General features: G+C 47.5%; 3 non-coding genes and 3 pseudogenes across 3 annotated transcripts; all 6 read left to right on the top strand.

Moving 5' to 3' along the window:
- The first annotated feature begins 927 nt into the window (after positions 1 to 927).
- LOC123135610 (putative serpin-Z12) lies at positions 928 to 3023 on the top strand (annotated as a pseudogene).
- Positions 3024 to 3227: 204 nt separating this feature from the next.
- LOC123140476 (small nucleolar RNA U3) lies at positions 3228 to 3450 on the top strand. The gene has a single exon (XR_006470030.1). It is a non-coding gene; the product is annotated as a small nucleolar RNA U3 (small nucleolar RNA).
- A 5487-nt stretch (positions 3451 to 8937) lies between these two features.
- On the top strand, positions 8938 to 12196 carry LOC123133366 (putative serpin-Z12; annotated as a pseudogene).
- On the top strand, positions 11739 to 11962 carry LOC123140478 (small nucleolar RNA U3). The gene has a single exon (XR_006470032.1). It is a non-coding gene; the product is annotated as a small nucleolar RNA U3 (small nucleolar RNA).
- A 2231-nt stretch (positions 12197 to 14427) lies between the features above and the next one.
- On the top strand, positions 14428 to 14588 carry LOC123140485 (uncharacterized; annotated as a pseudogene).
- Positions 14589 to 15172: 584 nt separating this feature from the next.
- On the top strand, positions 15173 to 15243 carry TRNAG-GCC (transfer RNA glycine (anticodon GCC)). The gene has a single exon. It is a non-coding gene; the product is annotated as a tRNA-Gly (tRNA).
- Positions 15244 to 18963: the final 3720 nt, after the last annotated feature.

Here is an 18963-nt window from a genome sequence, read left to right as displayed (position 1 = left end):
CCCCCGAGTGTGAGGCGGACTCACCACTAGGTGGAATTTTATTGTTTCTCATTGTATTTGTGCCGTAGCTCGGAGGAGAAGGTAGCAGTCGACCTGCACCTTGTCGTCCTTGCGGACCGGAACGAATTTCATACTTAGGCGAGTGCTGGACTGCAGCTAAGCCTCCGAGTGGGAGGTCTGCTCTCCACTCGGTAGGATTTTTAAACACTTAGGCGAGTACTGGACTGCGGCTAAGCCCCCGAGTGGGAGGTCTGCTTTCCACTCGATTGGATTTTTAAACACTTAGGCGAGTACTGAACTGCAGCTAAGCCCTCGAGTGGGGGGTTTTGCTCTCCACTCGGTAGGATTTTTAAACACTTAGACGAGTACTGGACTGCAGCTAAGCCCCCCGAGTGGGAGGTTTGCTCTCCACTCGGCAGGATTTTAAATACTTAGGCGAAACGGATTCGCAGCTAAGCCCCCGAGTGGGAGGTTTGCTCTCCACTCAGTAGGATTTTAAATACTTAGGCGAAACGGATTCGCAGCTAAGTCTCCGAGTGAGAGGCTTGCTCGTCACTCGGCAGAATTTTTTTTTACGAACTTAGGCGAAACGGATTCGCAGCTAAGCCACCCACTGAGGGATTTCTTACACAAGCAAAAGCGACAACAATTAATGGGAAAATTATAACACTTTTGTCTTTGATAGATAAACTACAGGAGTACTTTTATTATATCTCATCCGAATGAGTATTTAAGTGTAAAAGGGGCGGAGCAGATCCGTGTTCCAGGCTCGTGGCTCGTCAATTTGGCGATCGACGTGTGTCCAGCCTTCAGGCCCAGGTACGGCCCTGGCACAGCCGTTTAGCCCGTGTCGTTTCGTGCCAGCCCAGCTCTCCCGGCCCGTCTAGCCAGCTTTGCAGGCTGGCTGGGTTCGAAGCCCAGTACATTGTTCACCTAACCCTAACGCACACGCGAGAGCTTCCAGTTCCAGGGTAGGGGCTCAGCTCCGCCGCCGGCACCATCTCCGGCGCTCAACCAGTGTGATCCTATCCGAATCTTACCACGAACCCACGGCGACTCCGACGATGTCGCGCTTCGGGAAGGCCGTCCTCCTCTGCTTGGCCCTATTCGCCGCATGGCACTTCTGCTCGACCCTGTTCGCCGACGTGCCTCCTGGTCCTGGTGGCGACCCTGCGGAGGAGGCACCGGTAGCGAGCGACGCGGCCGGGAAAGCGTCCGGCCTGCCTCTCGCCAGGGAGGCCGGCGTCCGGGAGGCGGCCGGAGCGGGGCGCAACTTCGTCATCTCGCCGCTGTCCATCCATGCGGCGCTCGCGATGGTGACCGCCGGCGCGCGAGGCGACACGCGCAGGGAGCTCCTGGGTTTCCTCGGGTCAGCGTCGCTCGACGAGCTGCACCGCTCGCCGGCGATCAAGCTTGTGGGCAGGCTCAACGGCCTGACGCAGACGTCCTTCGCCTGCGGCGTGTGGGTCGACCAGAGGCGGGCGCTCAGGCCAGAGTTCACGGCCACCGGCGCGTCGCGGTACGCCGCCACGGCAGAATCTGTGGACTTTGTGTCGGGGGCCGAGCTGGCGAGGCGGCGCGTGAACGCCTTTGTGGCGGACGCGACGAACCAGCGCATCCATGACATACTCCCTCCCGGCTCCGTCCACTCGTCCACGGAGGTCGTCCTCGCCAACGCGCTCTACTTCAAAGGAGCGTGGCGTCGACCGTTCGACGTCTTCACCGCGCCGTTCCACATCCCAGGCGGCACCACCGTGGGCGTGCCATCTATGACGACAGGCCGGTCACAGTACATCGCTCTCTACCCGGGCTTCAGGGCCCTCAAACTGCCCTACAGGACCGACGGCGATCGGCAAGCTGCTGCATTCTACATGCTTATCCTTCTCCCGGACAGCGGCATTCTCAGCCTCACGGATCTCTATGACAAGGCGGTGTCGATGCCAGAGTTCATAAGGAAGCACACGCCGGAAGAGGAAGTTCCAGTGGGGTAATTCATGGTGCCCAAGTTCAAGTTCACGTCTGAATTTGATGCGTCCTTGGACATGCAGAAGCTTGGTGTCACCAGGGCTTTCGCAGGCGGTGACTTCTCAGGCATGGTGAGCGGTGGGGATGGGCGGCTCTCCATCGGTGGGGTGCTCCATAAGGCCACCATCGAGGTGGACGAGCAAGGCACCATGGCCGCTGCTGCCACGGCCATAGTCATGTATGGTAGCGCGCTTCGCAGGGAACCACCGCATCTGGTGGATTTTGTGGCGGATCGGCCCTTCTTATTTGCCGTGGTTGAGGAGAGGACGGGCACAACGTTGTTCCTTGGTCATGTGGTTAATCCTCTTGCTAACTGAGTAAAATGTGGAATCCTTTGGCTGTTGAATAGTATATTTGAACATTGGTCATCCTTGGAAAATTTGGTCACTCCTGTCCTGGTAACAGAAATGTCCTAATTCGAGGAGGCAGGAGTAAGTGCTGATCTCCATTAAAAAAGCTAAGATTATTGCTTGCTTTGCTTAAAGATGGGGCTGGGCCTTGCTCAATGATGATCCAACACGAACGTGGAACAGTTCAGGCAACAAGCAGGATGCTGATTAAAGAAACTAAATCTTGTTCTAGCCAGTGAACTGGAGTACTTTTGAACAGGTGAGTCGACAAAACAAATTGATATTGTAAATGCAACAAAGGTACTTCAACGACACGTTTGTGTTCTGTCTCAGATGCTCTGGAGTTACACCACACTCATTTTTCTCTCCGGTTTTCTTCTTGTCTGTTGCATTCTCTATCGCTTCTTTCTAACCTAGCAGTGTGTCTGCTACTTTAGTAATGGCCGGCTGTACTTTCATTTGGCATAAAAGCTAAAGAAAACAAAAAAAAGAACTAGGCTGTCATGAAAAGGAAAGTTGGAATAAGCATTGTTCGAAATTATATGTACTCCCTCCGATCTGAATAAATTGACGCAACTTCTATACAATTCCGATTGGAGGGAGTATTAAAAGTACATGCTATGCAGCATTTGCCAGATATTTAAACTAGTTCAAAATCTGCACAGCTGAACGTTTCTCTGATGGGGCTGGGCCTTGCTCATTCTAGTGCCCCGCTACATGGGCCACAAACACTTCTTCCATGCTCTGCCCCAGGAAGCGCAGCACTGCACTGGCTGCTCTCTAATTAGTCCCACCTCGCTAGTTTAGGCAACGCTAAACCAGTTTATAAGGTGAGGAGCGGCTTGTTGTAGCACGACCTTACTTGAACAGGATCTGTTCTATAGGCTCGTACCGCTGCATCCTTTACCAATAAGGAGGCAAGCACTTCAGTCTGGTTGATGCATTCTAACCTCTTGGCCAGAGCGTGATTAATGGCCTGGAATTCACCTGATGGGTGCCATCCGACGGCTGTAGAGGATCGTTCCTGTTACAGTTCATACTGGTGCAGGGTGGCTCAGAGGTTGTCTGACAGACTACAAAAACATTTTTTGCCTTGCTCTTTCTGACAATATGATCCATACATCATCTGCAAATTAGGTTCAGACTGTAAACAACATTTTAACTTGCTCTTTTTGGCAATATGATCTGTACATCTTCTGCAAACTAGATTCAGTTAATGGAATCCACAAAATGGATGATATTCGACAAATAAAGTATGTACAGAATTCCATATAGGTTTTACATGAGTCTGGCAATTCAGAAAGAGACTATCTTTCTTAACCCAAATGATCTTTGACGATTCAGAAAGAGAGCTCTATGGAAAGCTAAGTTCAGCTCATCTTTCTACAATTTCCAACATTTTTGAAGTAATTCTTTGATGATGTGGTCACTCGTGTCCTGTTAACCCAAACGATCTCCATAAAAAGAGATTATCGATTGCTTGCTTAAGAGTTTGAAACATTATCCAAAAGAGCATGTCCTGGATTAGTGCCAGGGCACAATTAGGAGGAATTTGCAAACTGCTAACTGAATCGGAGGTGAAGCCTTGTTTCGACTGTATTCAGCCAGTCACTTAGCAGTGGCCGGTAGAAAAAAATATGCTTCCTTTGACAGCAAGATTTCCTTGTTTCATTTAGAAGGAGGGTTTCATGATCGCCGTGCAAGGTAGAAGAGTATCCAGGTGAACGAAATTCAGTTTATATATCCAGAGATCTTGCTCTGTCATCATTACAGAATTAATATATAAAAAGATGAGCACAAAATTAGCCAAGGTGGAGATCATTGAACTGGGAGCAGGCCTGCTCACTGCTCAGACAGAGGCAATTGGAAATAAAATATCTGAAGTCTTCACTCTTCTGTACTATCTTTGTAGGTAAATGAGGAACCCATAGCACAAAGGAGAACAGCTCTGGCTACTGCTGGGAACGAATAGGCCACTTCTAGTGACTCAAACAATCAAGCAATCAGTAATCAGCTCTCTCACACAGCAGCATCAGCATTATGCAGAGTCCAGGTATATTTTGAGAGCATGGCAATTCTAATTATTTACTTTTCTCCATATATGGAATGTCACCTCTGATTGAAAAAAAAGAGTCTAGGAATATTTTGTCACACCAAAAGAAGGCATGGTAATATGACAGTATCTCCGTTAAAAGCTATAAAATCAGGCAATGTTGATAAAAGAGGAGATGATCAAGTATTAATATGCATTCATAGAGATGCCAAATAACATCTGTATACATGATATACAAGACTGCATGTGGTAAATATTTACCTAGCTTGCAACTTCCTGCAGATATAAAAAACTATTGGCTCCCTTTTTTCCTTCCCATTTTCTGTTTCCAGTACACAGTTGAAAACTTATTTACCATGGCATAGAACACTTCCTGTTGCGCCACATCTTCTTCAGTTGGAAGTTGGAACTAACACACCACGCACTCTTCAGCACCACCTTCGCACTGCTGCAAATAATTCTTACAATTTTCACAAAAGGATGTGCAGAACCTTGGTCCATACACGCATCCATGCTGCAGAGATCTTGAATGCATCTCCCACGGGCTTCAACATGAAAAAATTGGTCCACTTAAAAGCACAAATACTTGTATTTTTCTTCTTTTTTGCGTTTTATCCAGATATTTGTCTGGTATACTGTCAGAGGCCTTCTGTCGTAACAAGTAACCGATGTAACTTCTTGAGCGGCGACAGGAGCTGGGAGAAGGATGGTCGTTTGCGTGGATCGCTGCACCAAAGATCGTCGAGGTCCTTACCAGTGAGGTAAGTGGCAGAAAGAAAGAGAAAATAAAAATTGAGAAAAGCAGCATATTATTTGAAGAATGATTTGTCATCTTACTTGTCCCAACATAAAGATAGTAATGCTAGCCACCATTGGGTCGACCTATTTGGGAATGTCTAGCCGTTTGCTCTGAAACCCAACTACTCCGACGACTTGCATTGGATTCAGCCCGCTCCATGGCACACGCAACGTTGCTAATTAATTCCCAGAGGATCGCTCCAAAACTGTAGACGTCGCACCTGATGCCAGCATTCCATCTTTCTATTTTTAGTTGGAGCATTCAATCTTCTATCAGCGCAAAATATGCCATCCACTCCGACTGTAGGCCAACCGAAGATACAGTCACGATAGGTTATTTACAAAAGATGCACACCAGCTGTACAAGGAAAATGTAAGAGGCAATATCCACATTCGTCGAACAGAACGGGTCCGGATGAATCAAGAAAAATGATTCTCGATGATTGGAGTATCGCATCACACATGAGCCAAACGTAGCGAAACAAATGCATGAAAAGATACAAAGATATTCCTGTTCCAGCTGTGGACTTGGAGGAAACGAAAGTGTTATTCTTCATCCTTGACATCCCAAAATCTTACACCGGCATGGTAAAATAGATATGTACTCCGTTGGTAAAAGAAAGGATAGGATGGACATCAAATCGGACGCGGCTAATCTGCACCCGAGCTCATATGCTCCCGCATGAACAGTAAAATCGAAAAAAATTCAAAAAATTCCAAATTTTTTTTGAGTGAAACATTGACAAAAGTTCTAAGTGCCTGCAAAAATTCGTCGTGAAAATCACATTTCTAGAAGGCGTGGCAAAAAAAACAAAAAAAGTACTCTGAAAAAGCTACTTTCAAACGCATTTTGAAGCACTGAATTTGTTTTTTTTGCCACGCCTTCTAGGAATGTGATTTCATGACGAATTTTTGCAGGCACTTAGAACTTTTGTCAATGTTTGTCTCAAAAAAAATTTGGAATTTTTTGATTTTTTTTTATTTTACTGTTCATGCGGGAGCATATGAGCTCGGGTGCAGAATGGACTTTTCGCATCAAATCCTGCAATAAAACTGTTATTACTATGCAGTGGTTTAGTATTCGACTCTTCAGTTTCAGTTAGACAAACTTCACACTCAGTTTTGCTTCGGTATACCCCCCTAAACACATTGACGGTTGAGATGTCTCTATACTCCTATATAATAAAGGGTAGTATGGTCTTTTCACCCGCGCCGATACGCGGCGCCCTTGTTTTTTCCTCACGACGCCCTCGGCTGTTTTCACTTTCTTTTTAAAAGATAAAAAGCATGCAATTAATGTCAATCAAACTGAAGACCTCTTGGTCTAAGGAGGACCACACTAACCAACTAGGACATCCTAATGCTTCTGTGTATTTTTTTTTTTTTGCTTTCGGCTGGGCCAACCCATTGTTGAATCGGTCCTTTTATCACTATTTCTTTTCTTTTTTCCTTTATTTGTTTCCTTTTCTTTTGCGTTCGCTTTTTAAAATTTTGTACATAAAGTACAAATATTCACATTTTAAACAAAATTGTACAAATATGTCAAAAATTTGTTCGTGTCTTTCAAAATTGCTCAGAATGTCATACGAACATATTTCAAAAGAGCAAAAAAAATGAACACATACTTTTTTGAAAAACACTACCAAAATTGAAATATCAAGCAAATTCAGAAAATATGGGAAAAAATTGAAACCAAATTATTTTGAATTTCCTCGAAGATTTTTTTATTTGTGTAGAAAAACTTTAAATACAGGATTATTTTTTAAATTCCAAATTAATTTTGAAAGCATGAACATTATTTGAAAATGAAGAATTATCAAAATCACAAAAAGTTGGCATGGTGCCTTGGAATGGTGATACAACTCCCTAGGAAAAATTTGGTCCATTTGAACGATGTCGAACAAAGGTACTCTGAGAAGGAACCTTCCGCCCAACCCGAACGCCCTGCTCCAAATTTTTTCCATTTAAATTCGTAAACATTTTCTTAAATTCGCAAACTTTGTTTTTAAATTCATGAAGTTTTTTCCATATCTAGGAACTCTTTTCAACTTTTAAAAGTTTTATAAAGCCCGTAATTTTTTAAAATTCATAAACATTCATTTAAAAAAAATTCAAATCGGCGAATGTTTAGGTGGCCCGATGGAAGCGATGCCGTCGCCAGGTTGGGCAAGGCCTCAGCGTATTTTTTTTCTATTCTATTTTTTTCTTTTTCCGTTAATTTCATTTTGTTCCCTTTTGAACTTTATTATACATTTTAGAACCTGTTTTAAAATTTGAAATATCTTGAATTACCAAAAAATGCTATTGTTTTCAAATATTTTTGTACAAATTATAAAAATGTTCTGGAATTTCAACACATTCACATTCAGCCCCCCCTCTCCCCCTAAACACCTAAATCGGATTCATCTCAATGCTCTGGACCTGCACTGTCATTCATGGTAGCTGGTTCGCAATGACCTAGGTGAGACATAGGTCTAGGATGCTCTGTATATGTGCCCACGCCTGGATTCGATAGAGCTTCACCGATTCCGGCCTAACTCTGTCATCATAGTATTTGATAAGGAGAACCAAGCTGCGAAAATACACTGGCCTTGATGCATAACCCTGTTTCGTTCGCCAAGGAAGAACACATGGATCATGAACAAGTTGTCGTCCACCTAGTGTATCTCTGGCTCACACGCAAGCCTCCATGCGAATTTCATCGTGCCCTTGAAAGCAGGGGCGTAGGCAGACCCCGGGCTGCCCAGGGCGTGGCCTGGGGCGTAGAGAGTCAACACTTCGTTGACTGTAGCAAACAGTACCACACTGTAGCTATAGTGTTCACTGTACCAACAAGGCTGGACTGGGTTGTGGCGAAATCCTAGATATGGCACTACTTGAAAGCATCTATGCTAAATAGATGCCTCATGTTTACTCTAGCCACTAAGAGCAATCTCGCAGCCTTCACAAGCTTGTTATTAATCTCCTCATCATGGACAAAGACGTCGTTAAGTCCTCCATTCTTCAACTGCATATTCTTCATCGTTGCCTGCATGTCTTCTTTCTCCTTACGCTTACTGCTACCCTTCACACATCCCCCTTTCCCAGTCCCTGATGAAGACCCCGCCATCGCCTAGTAGCTATTTCTGACCCGGTCTCTGTTTTTTTTTTTTGAATGCCACTGACCTGGTCTCTGTTAATTCACGAGCCAGCAACATCGTGCCAGAGCACACATGGTGACAAAAGGTAGGCCAAGTACTTGAACCCTAATCATCTAGAGTAGTTTTCTTGAGGTAGAATAAAGCAATAGCTAATATACCAATATAAATAGATCAAAGGGGCAAATTCAATTAATATCGGCCATGAAACTAAGTCAATGCAAGGACCTAGATTGCTCCAAATATCAGCACCGCTGATCACATAATTAATACACAAATAATATCCCTTCAAGAAAATACACAAATTATATCCTACCTAATATACGTGTGCAATTAATATACTCCTGCCACTGTAGTGGTTTCTTATTTGAAAAATATTACTCCCTCCGTTCGAAATTACTTGTCAAAAAATGAATGTATCTAGATGTATTTTAGTCGTAGATACATCCATTTATATGACAAGTAATTTCGAACGGAGGGAGTATATCAGTATTCCATCCCAGTATTCCACCAGTCTCTCCCATCCGGAACTGGACTCGAAGCCCATCAGCCCATTGTGAACCTAACCTACCGAACCCACGCGTCAGCTCCACGGAGGGACTCCACCTGCCCGCCGCCGGCTGTCTTCCTCGTCAGATCGCCGGTGATCCTGTCTGCGTCTTGCCACAAACCCACGCCCATTCCGATGTCGCGCTTCGGGAAGACCGTCCTCCTCTGCTTAGCCCTGTTCGCCGCATGGCACCTCTGCGCGACTCTGTTCGCCGACGCGCCTCCTCGTCCTGGTGGCCACTCTGAGGAGAAGAAAGCTGTGGTCAGCGACGCGGCCGGGAACGCGTCGGGCCTGAGTCTCGCCAGGGAGGCTGCCGTCCGTGCGGCGGCCGGTACGGGCCGCAACTTCGTCGTCTCGCCGCTGTCGATCCACGCGGCGCTCGCGATGGTGGCCGCCGGCGCGCGGGGCGAGACGCGCAGGGAGCTCCTGGGGCTCCTCGGGTCAGCGTCGCTCGACGAGCTGCACCGCGTGCCGGCGATCAAGCTTGTCGGCAGACTCAACGGGCTAAAGCAGACGTCCTTCGCCTGCGGCGTGTGGGTCGACCGGAGGAGGGCGCTCAGGCCGGAGTTCACGGCCACCGGCGCGTCGCGGTACGCCGCCACGGCGGAATCCGTGGACTTCGTGTCGGGGGCCAAGCAGGCGAGGCGGCGCGTGAACGCCTTCGTGGCGGACGCGACGAAGCAGCGCATCCAGCACATCCTCCCTCCCGGCTCCGTCGACTCGTCCACGACCGTCGTCCTCGCCAACGCGCTCTACTTCAAAGGCGCGTGGCCTGAGCCGTTCGCCGTCTTCACCGCGCCGTTCCACACCCCAGACGGCACCACCGTGCGCGTGCCGTCCATGACGACAGGCCGGTCACAGTACATCGCGCTCTACTCGGGCTTCAGGGCCCTCAAGCTTCCCTACAGGAACGACGGCGACCGCTCCGCTGCATTCTACATGCTTATCCTTCTCCCGGACAGCGCCAGTCTCAGCCTTTCCGATCTCTACGACAAGGCGGTGTCGTCGCCGGAGTTCATCAGGAAGCACACGCCAGAAGAGGAGGTTGAAGTACGCCGGTTCATGGTCCCCAAGTTCAAGTTCACCTCTGACTTTGAGGCCTCCTCGGACATGCGGAAGCTTGGTGTCACAAGGGCTTTCACAGGCGCGACTTCTCAGGCATGGTGAGCGGTGGCGATGGGCGGCTCTCCATTGGCGGGGTGCACCACAAGGCCACCATCGAGGTGGACGAGCAAGGCACCGTGGCCGCTGCTGCCACGGCCACAGACATGGCTGGCAGCGCGCTTCCAAGCGAGCCGCCGCACTTTGTGGATTTTGTGGCGGATCGGCCCTTCTTGTTTGCCGTGGTTGAGGAGAGGACGGGCACAACGCTGTTCTTGGGTCATGTGGTTAATCCCCTCGCTAACTGAGTAAAATGGGGAACCATTTGGTTGTTGAATACTCCAAATGCAGTAGGAGGCAGGGGTGAGTGCTGATCTCCATTAAAAAAAGAAGTACTTGTACAATATTATTGCTTGCTTTGCTTAAGAGCTCGAACCATTATGCAACAAATCATGTCTCAGATCAAACTGGTTACTGGAAGAAGAGGCTCTTGTATTCAGTCTGTCTCTTGGTAGCAAGATTAGTTTACAAGATTGCCACACAGAATTTGACATAGCAGCGAGACAGTGCATCCAGGTGAAGTCACCATTGATATAATATATTAACGAGGATCAGCAATCTGGACAAATTTCTGAGGTCTTCACTCTTCAGCATTATCATTGTAGATCAATGAGGATCCAACCCAAAGGAGAACTGTCTGGGCATCCAGAAGGATGATGCTTTAAAGAAACTAAATCTTGTTCTAGCCAAAAGATGCAACAATTGTGATTCTCCAATGTGTTGTTCTAAAGTAGTGAGCCTGACTGTCTGTAGTACCATTTTTCACTGTCATATGTTTTCTGATTTTCAGGTATAACAACGCACACTCTGCAGAGGAAGAATAGACCGGTTCATCATCGACGCGAGTTCTGTCAGCGGTGTTTGGGAGCCACCTGCACAGATGCACACACTTGCTTCACATTCTCAGTTAGGCAAGGCTTTAACTAGCGACATTCTGTTGTCTTTCAGGTTGTAGATGTTCGTCATTGCCCGACGAACCAGGCGAGCTGAAAGTGCCAGCTTCATTCACGACATGTCCTTTGTAGCGACTGACTGATGCTGGTGGTGAGAGTGTTAGATCAATGTCTTTTCTCTTCTTCCGGAACTTAAGATACATTGCCGTGCTATACCTTCCTTGACTTGTTAGTAAAGTTGGAGCAAGTCATGTTTCCTCTGGAAAACTTTTGAACAGCTGACTGAACAAAACTAAAAGATACTGTAAATGCAACCGAAGTGCTTCAACAGACAAGTGTATGCTCTGTGTGTGATGTTCCGGAGTCACACCACGCCCATTTTTATCTCCAGTTTTGTTCTTGTCTGTCGCATATTTTTTCTCTTCTTTCTAAGTTAGCAGTGTTTGCTACTTTAATTTAAAAATAGTGGTCATTGCTAAAAATTACATATTGAAGTTATTGGGCATGCATAATTTGCTAGATATTTAAACTGGTTCAAAATCTCCGCAGCTAACTCAACAAGGAGAAGAAAAAAAACGAAACGAAAGCATCACTCGGGTGGGATGGGCTGGGCTCTATTCTTTCGCGGGCCAAACTGCTTACATGGGCTGCTAACCCTCCTTCCAAGATCTGCGTGAGGAGGCGCTGCTGCATGTGCCTGCTCTACTCAATTAGTCCCACCTCGCTAGTTTAGACGAGTGGTTTATAAGGCGTGGCTTAGCTCAAGGTAGCACAACCTTACTTGAACAGGATCTGTTCTATAGGCTCGTACCGCTGCATCCTTTACCAATAAGGAGGCAAGCACTTCAGTCTGGTTGATGCATTCTTAACCACTGGGCCAGAGCGTGATTAACGGCTTGGATGAATCTTGATGGGTGTTATCCGATGGCTGTAGAGGATCGTTCCTGGATTGGCTTCTGTCTCTACAGGGTGGCCTAGAGGTTGTCTGACGGACAAAAACATTTCTTTTTGCATTTTCCCCAGCCTAGAGGTTGTCTGACAGACAAAAACATTTCTTTTTGCATTTTTCCCCAGCTCCTTTTGGCAACATGACATCATCTGCAAAATAGATTCAGTTAGTGTTAGTTACCAAATTTTTTGCCTTTTTTTTCCAAATTCCATTTGGCAATGTGATCTGTAAATCATCTGCAAATTTGATTCAGTTAGTGTTAGCTACCAATTTTTTTGACTTTTACCGAATTCCTTTTGGCAGTGTGATCTGTACATCATCTGCAAATTTGATTCAGTTAGTGGTAGCTACCGAATATTTTTCCTTTTCCCGAATTCCTTTTGGCGGTGTGATCTGTACATCATCTGCAAATTCGATTCAGTTAGTGTTAGCTTCCAATTTTTTTGCCTTTTCCCGAATTCCTTTTGGCAGTGTGGACTATACATCATCTGCAAAGTAGATTCAGTTAGTGTTAGCTACCCTAGGCAGTTTCAAGTTCTGAGTGATATCCATGAATGGACGATATCAGACACAGAGGTGAACCCTTGTTTCACTTACTAGGATGACTTTGCAAACTGCCAATTGAAACAGAGGTGAACCCTTGTTTCAACTGTCTGAAGACCACGCAAGGCACATGACTAAGATTGCTCTTGTATTCAGTCAATCTATTAGTGGTGACCAGAAGAAAAATTGATGCTTCCCTTGACAGCAAGATTTGCTTTTGTTTTTTTTCATTTAACAGGAGGGGTTTCATGACTGCAAGAGTACGGAATTTTATATGCCTGCGAGGTAGGAAAGTATCCAGGTGTATAAAATTCAGTTTATATGTCCAGAGATCTTGCTCTGTCATCATCAGTACCGAAGTACTGAATTAGCCAAGAGCTGGAGATCATTGAATTGGGAGTAGGCCTGCTCACTGCTCCGACAGAGGCAACTGGAAATAATATCCGAGAGATCTCCACTGTCCAGAGTGAGTACTATCTTTGTAGATAAATGAGGATTCTATAGAACAAAGAAGAACAACTCAGGCCACTCTGGAAACGAATGAGGCCACAATGGAGTATGGACATGACAGTGTGTATGCTTCCAAGCTTGTCGGCGTCCTGCATCCGTACCTGCTGTGCGTGATCCGGTGGAACCCCTTGTTCCCCCTGCTGTGTGGTGCGTATGGACAGCAGCATCAGCATTATGCAGAGTGCAGAAATATTTTTAAAGCATGGTAACTCTAATTGCTTACTTTTCTCCATATATAGGATGTCTCCCCTGATTGGGAGAAAGAAAGAGCCTAGGAATATTTTGTCAAACATCAACACATCATACACCAAAAGAAGGCATGTTAATACAACAGTGTCTCCATTAATTAACAGCTATAAAATGCGGTAACATCGATAAAAGAGGATCCCACACAAAAGGAGAACAGTCCAGGCAGCCAAAAGAATGATGATGATTAAATAAACAATTGTGATTCCTCAGTGTGCTGTTCTAGGGCTGAGCCTGATTGTCTGTACCATTTTTCACTGTCACATGTATTCTGTTTTTCAGGTATAACTAGAAGCACACACACACTCTGCAGAAGAAGAATAGAGCCGAGCCCCTTGTCGGATGACCGATCGACGCCTGTTGTGTCAGCGGTTTTTGGGAGCAACCTGCACAGATGCACACACTTGCTTCACATTCAAGCTGAACCATTCAGGTTGACGTTTGTCATTGCCAGATGATCCATGCAAGCTCAAGGTACTATGTTGCCTTCGCTGATGTGTATGTAGCGACTGACTGATGATAGCTGTCAGAGTGTGAGATCAATTCCTTTTTTTTAGATAGATAGATGCCGAGAAATCACGGCAGTTTTGCATTTGTACTGGAAAACCAGTCACGGCAAAATATGTTCTGTTAGCCTGTTACTCAATTCAGGGAGAAGAACAATACTAGTTACAAAATCCATATGTTCTCTGATGTTCCGAAAATTAATTCAACCACACATTTTTCTCTCCGGTGTCCTCCTTACCTGTTGCAAAAAAAGGAAAAAAAATCTTCTCTCTAAGCAGTGTGCTTGCTAGCTACTTCTGTAATGACCGGCTGTAATTTAATTTATGAAAAGATAAAGGAAAGAAAAACAGCTGCCATGAATGAGAACAAGTTAAGAATTCAGCATCGTTCAGAATAATTGTACATGTTAAATCCGCACAGCTGACGTAACCGAAATGAATAGGCAATGAAAGAAAAGGGCAAGAAATACATTCCTCAGATTTTTTTTTGTGAGGCAAAATACATTCCTCAAATGGGCTGGGCTCTGATCATTCTCTTGCCCAACAACTACTGGGCCATGGCCTGCGTGCCTCCAGTTCCATGCTCGCACGCTCAGCCTCTCGCTGAGAAAGTGAGGCGCTGCTGCATGCAGCTGCAATTAGTCCCACCTCGCTAGTTTAGGCGACGCCAAACCAGTTTATAAGGCGAGGTGCAGCTGAACGTAGCACGACCTTACTTGAACAGGATCTGTTCTATAGGCTCGTACCGCTGCATCCTTTATCAATAAGGAGGCAAGCACTTCAGTCTGGTTGATTGCATTCTGACCTCTGGGCCAGAGTGTGGTTAACGGCTTGGATTCACCTGTCTCAGAGGTTGTCTGACAGACTACACAAAATCTTTTTGTTTTTTGCATCAACTTTTTACCTTGTGGCAACCGATTCTCTTGGAAACTATGCATGATTCAGTTCTACAAATGCCACCCACAACGGATCTGGAATGCAGGAACATTTTCATATCTTTTGAACTTGTTGAACCAACAAATCTCCCTCCTTAATCACACACATCTCAAGCTTTGGATCACTCAAAGTTTTTGCTTCACAGCTCAAAGCTTTTACACAACACCCACCGGTCCATGGATCACATGCTTAACTTGGTTTTTCATTGAGGCCGATTTGCCGCCTTCATCCGACACGTGTGCAGAGTAACCAAGATTCAGCTAGCGATTCTCTTACTACAAGTCCAGTGGACGATGGTCTGAAATTTGGCACTACAGAGCGAGAGTACCAATGAGATGTTTCACTACTGAACAGGGAGAGAAAATTGAGCAGGATGGCAAGGAACTAGTGGCTGAACAAGTATTCTCAGCAAGGAAAATGTGTACAAAGACTGATTTCTGTAGAACCTATAATCGAAGAGGCAGACCTACTAACCATGATTAGTCCTGTCCTCTCGAATTAGAACTCATCAAATGGCACCAGTGGTCTAGTGGTAGAATAGTACCCTGCCACGGTACAGACCCGGGTTCGATTCCCGGCTGGTGCATGCTTCACTTTTTGTTTTACCTGGCAACAAAATCTTGTTTTCTGGCAACAAAAAAGGGTGCTCATTAAAGAAACTAAATCTTCTTCTAGCCAAAACTCGGAAAACTTGTGATTTCCCAATATGTTTGTGCAAGGGTACTGAACCTGATTGTTTTGTGTGTGCCATTTTTCACTGCCATTTGTATTATTCTGTTTTTCAGGTATAACTAGAAGCTTTTTTGTTTTACCTGGCAACAAAATCTTGTTTTCTGGCAACAAAAAAGGGTGCTCATTAAAGAAACTAAATCTTCTTCTAGCCAAAACTCGGAAAACTTGTGATTTCCCAATATGTTTGTGCAAGGGTACTGAACCTATTGTTTTGTGTGTGCCATTTTTCACTGCCATTTGTATTATTCTGTTTTTCAGGTATAACTAGAAGCTTTTTTGTTTTACCTGGCAACAAAATCTTGTTTTCTGGCAACAAAAAAGGGTGCTCATTAAAGAAACTAAATCTTCTTCTAGCCAAAACTCGGAAAACTTGTGATTTCCCAATATGTTTGTGCAAGGGTACTGAACCTGATTGTTTTGTGTGTGCCATTTTTCACTGCCATTTGTATTATTCTGTTTTTCAGGTATAACTAGAAGCTTTTTTGTTTTACCTGGCAACAAAATCTTGTTTTCTGGCAACAAAAAAGGGTGCTCATTAAAGAAACTAAATCTTCTTCTAGCCAAAACTCGGAAAACTTGTGATTTCCCAATATGTTTGTGCAAGGGTACTGAACCTGATTGTTTTGTGTGTGCCATTTTTCACTGCCATTTGTATTATTCTGTTTTTCAGGTATAACTAGAAGCTCACACACTCTAAATCAAAAAAAAAAAGAAAAAGAAGCTCGCACACTCTGCAGAAGAAGAATAGAGCCGAGCCCCTTGTCGACCAACCGATCGACACCTGTTATGTCAGTTGTGTCAGGGACAAACTTTTTCGGACGGAGGAAGTATTCATTAGCTTCGTAAGGCCTTGACGATCGACATTATCTGTTGTCGATCAGATTGTCGACGTTCGTCCTCAGCACTTCCTTCACAATGTTTTTGTTGCCACTGACTTAGCCTGTTTTAGAGATGTTGAGAAATTATTCCTTGCTGTTTTTTTTTCTTCAAATCAACTATTCCTTACTGCTGATCTTGGTTTTGGTACTGCCTTTGCTCATCCTGGGTCCATCCTCACTTTGGTTGAAATTAAACCATGTTCCAAAGTGGGTTTCAGTCTTTTGGTCCCTGATATGCATTCATCCATACATCTGGCAATTCAGCTGATGTGCATCGGGCATTGGCTGCGTTGTGCCGCGTCGTCGCTAATCGTCAGTCGTGTGCGCGCCTCCCTCTGGCGCAATCGAGGGCTGCGCCAAGGATGACACCGCCGTGCTCCCCACAGAGAAAGGATAGCGGTCAGAGGCCATGCTCCACCTTGACATGTTGGATTTCTGATACTATTGAATCAAGCAGAGTTGCAGCAACCAGCGTTCCCGCTTGAATACTATTTGAACAGCTGACTCAACAAAACAAAACAAAAAGACCCTTCAGAAAAGTGTATGTTCTGTCTGCGATGTTCTGAAGCTTTACACCACGCCCATTTACCGAAAAAGGCTTTCGCCCCGCTTTGTATATAAAGCACAGATCAACCACAGCCCAAGTACAAACACACCCCCACGACAATACACGCGCACACCCAAGGCGGGATACATAGGCGCTGAGCGCGGCAACACCACCCCTAACACTACAAGAGCAATCGGGGACCTCCACCGTGAACACGCCACCGCGAAGAGATGAAGCCACATATGACGAACCGTGAGCTTCAAGGCGGTGCCTCCAAAAAGGTTACGATGCTAGCGCGCCGCCACCGCCTGACCCGGGGGTCAGAGTTTCCCCTGGAGCGACACGATGACCGATGAGAGCCGCGACGACGCCTTCAAGAAGGTAACGCGCTACGCCGCCGCCGGTCCATTCGAGGATAGAACAGGTTTTCACCTCAGCAAACACTCACCGCCACCGAACGCCACACCGCTGCCACCATGCATGCCACCCACACGGCCATGGTCACCGGACAGCACCAAGCCACGGGCTCTGCCCATGAGCACCGCGCTACCACCACCAGGGCCGCCGCCCCGGCATCCAAGACCCTGACACCACCGCACCCGAGACCCGTCGCTATCCCAAACAAAGAGACGAGTGGAAAGGTCGCTCCTTTACACACCCTTGGACGGCCCCCGGCGCTGAGACCCAAAGGGCCGGCCCAAAAAAGGCCTCCATCACCCGTCCTGCTGCACCGGGTGCAAGACAAGCTCGGTCTTGCTGCCGGGCGCGAGACGAGCTCGGTCCTGCTGCCGGGCGCGAGACGAGCTCTGTCTCGCAGCCACTGGCGCGAGACGAGCAATGGACCGCAACTGGGAGCTGTCCAGCCCTATGACGAGGGTAGAGCCCGGACGACGAGGGGAGGAATCGAAGGTCGAAAAAGGCCGCTCACCGACGGTCGACGCCGGAGGAGACCAGCCGCCGCCGTGAAACGGTCCAGACCTGCCAAGCTGCCGTGGAGCCATCCACGGCCAGAACAACAGCCACACCGGACCACTGCCCAACTCGCGCCGCCCGCCGAGCTCCAAGCATCGGAGCCGCCGAACACGCACCTCCCGCTTCCGGCGAGCCACCCGCAGCCACCCGAACATGCCGGACCGAGCCAACACGAGCCAGCACGCTGAAGCACCACCACGTCGGAGCCTCCACCACGCCGGAGCGCTGCAGAGGCGGCCAACCCGCGCCGTCCACGGCCCTCGCCGCAAGGTGCGGTAGCGGACAGATCTGGCCAGGACCATCCGCCACCACCGCCCCCCCGCACGCGCCTCCATCCAGGCCGCCGTCCGCAGCACGACGAGCACGCCGACGACCTCCAGCCACGCCACCCCGCCGCCACAGCCCACGCCGCCGACGTGCAGCCCGCCGGAGGGACCCGATCCGGATCTGGATCGAGAGGCCGAGCCCCGCCGTCCACGCGTAGGCACGCCCCACCTAGCCCGCGCAGCCACCGCCGCCAGCACGCCAGCCAACGCCGCCGGCGCGCCTCGCCGCCGCCGCGCCCCACGCCGAGCACGGCGCTCCCGCCGACCACCGCGTCCTGCGCCGCGCGCCGCCAAGCCAGGAGGGAAGAGAGCCCCACCGCCGCCGACGCGGACTAGGCTTTGCCCGGCCGCGCCCTCCGGCGGCGGCGAGGGGAAGGAGAAGTAGGGGAGGGCTAGGGCCGGCGGCGCCTAGGGCTTCGCCCAGCCGCTCGCAGGAGCGGACGGGACGAAGCGTTTTTCTCTTCTCCCCTTTCCCCTTCTGGTACTTAGCGAATGGGATCCACGGGGTTGCTATTAAGAGATCCACCACGCCCATTTTTCTCTCTAGTTTTGTTCCTATTGGTCACATTTTTTTTCTCTTCTTTCAAACCTAGCAATGTGCCAACTACTTTGGTAATGGCCGACTGTATTTAATTTGGCATTAGGCCTGGAGATCAGTGAAGTGGTAGTAGGCCTGCTCAGGCAGAAGCAAGTGGAACAAATCTGTGAGATCTTCACTCGCCAGCACTGTCCTCGTAAAATAAATACATGAGGATCTAACAGTACAAAGTACAACAGTCGATCAGTAATCAGCAAGCCCTCTTGGAGATGCTCCTGATGTGCTTGCTCTTCAGGTCATTTGCGCAGCACCA

The sequence above is a fragment of the Triticum aestivum genome, chromosome 6B, assembly GCF_018294505.1.
Source record: "Triticum aestivum cultivar Chinese Spring chromosome 6B, IWGSC CS RefSeq v2.1, whole genome shotgun sequence".
Classification (NCBI taxonomy): domain Eukaryota; kingdom Viridiplantae; phylum Streptophyta; class Magnoliopsida; order Poales; family Poaceae; genus Triticum; species Triticum aestivum.
Note: the sequence above shows the minus strand (reverse complement) of the source record. Positions and strands in the feature narration are given on the sequence as shown.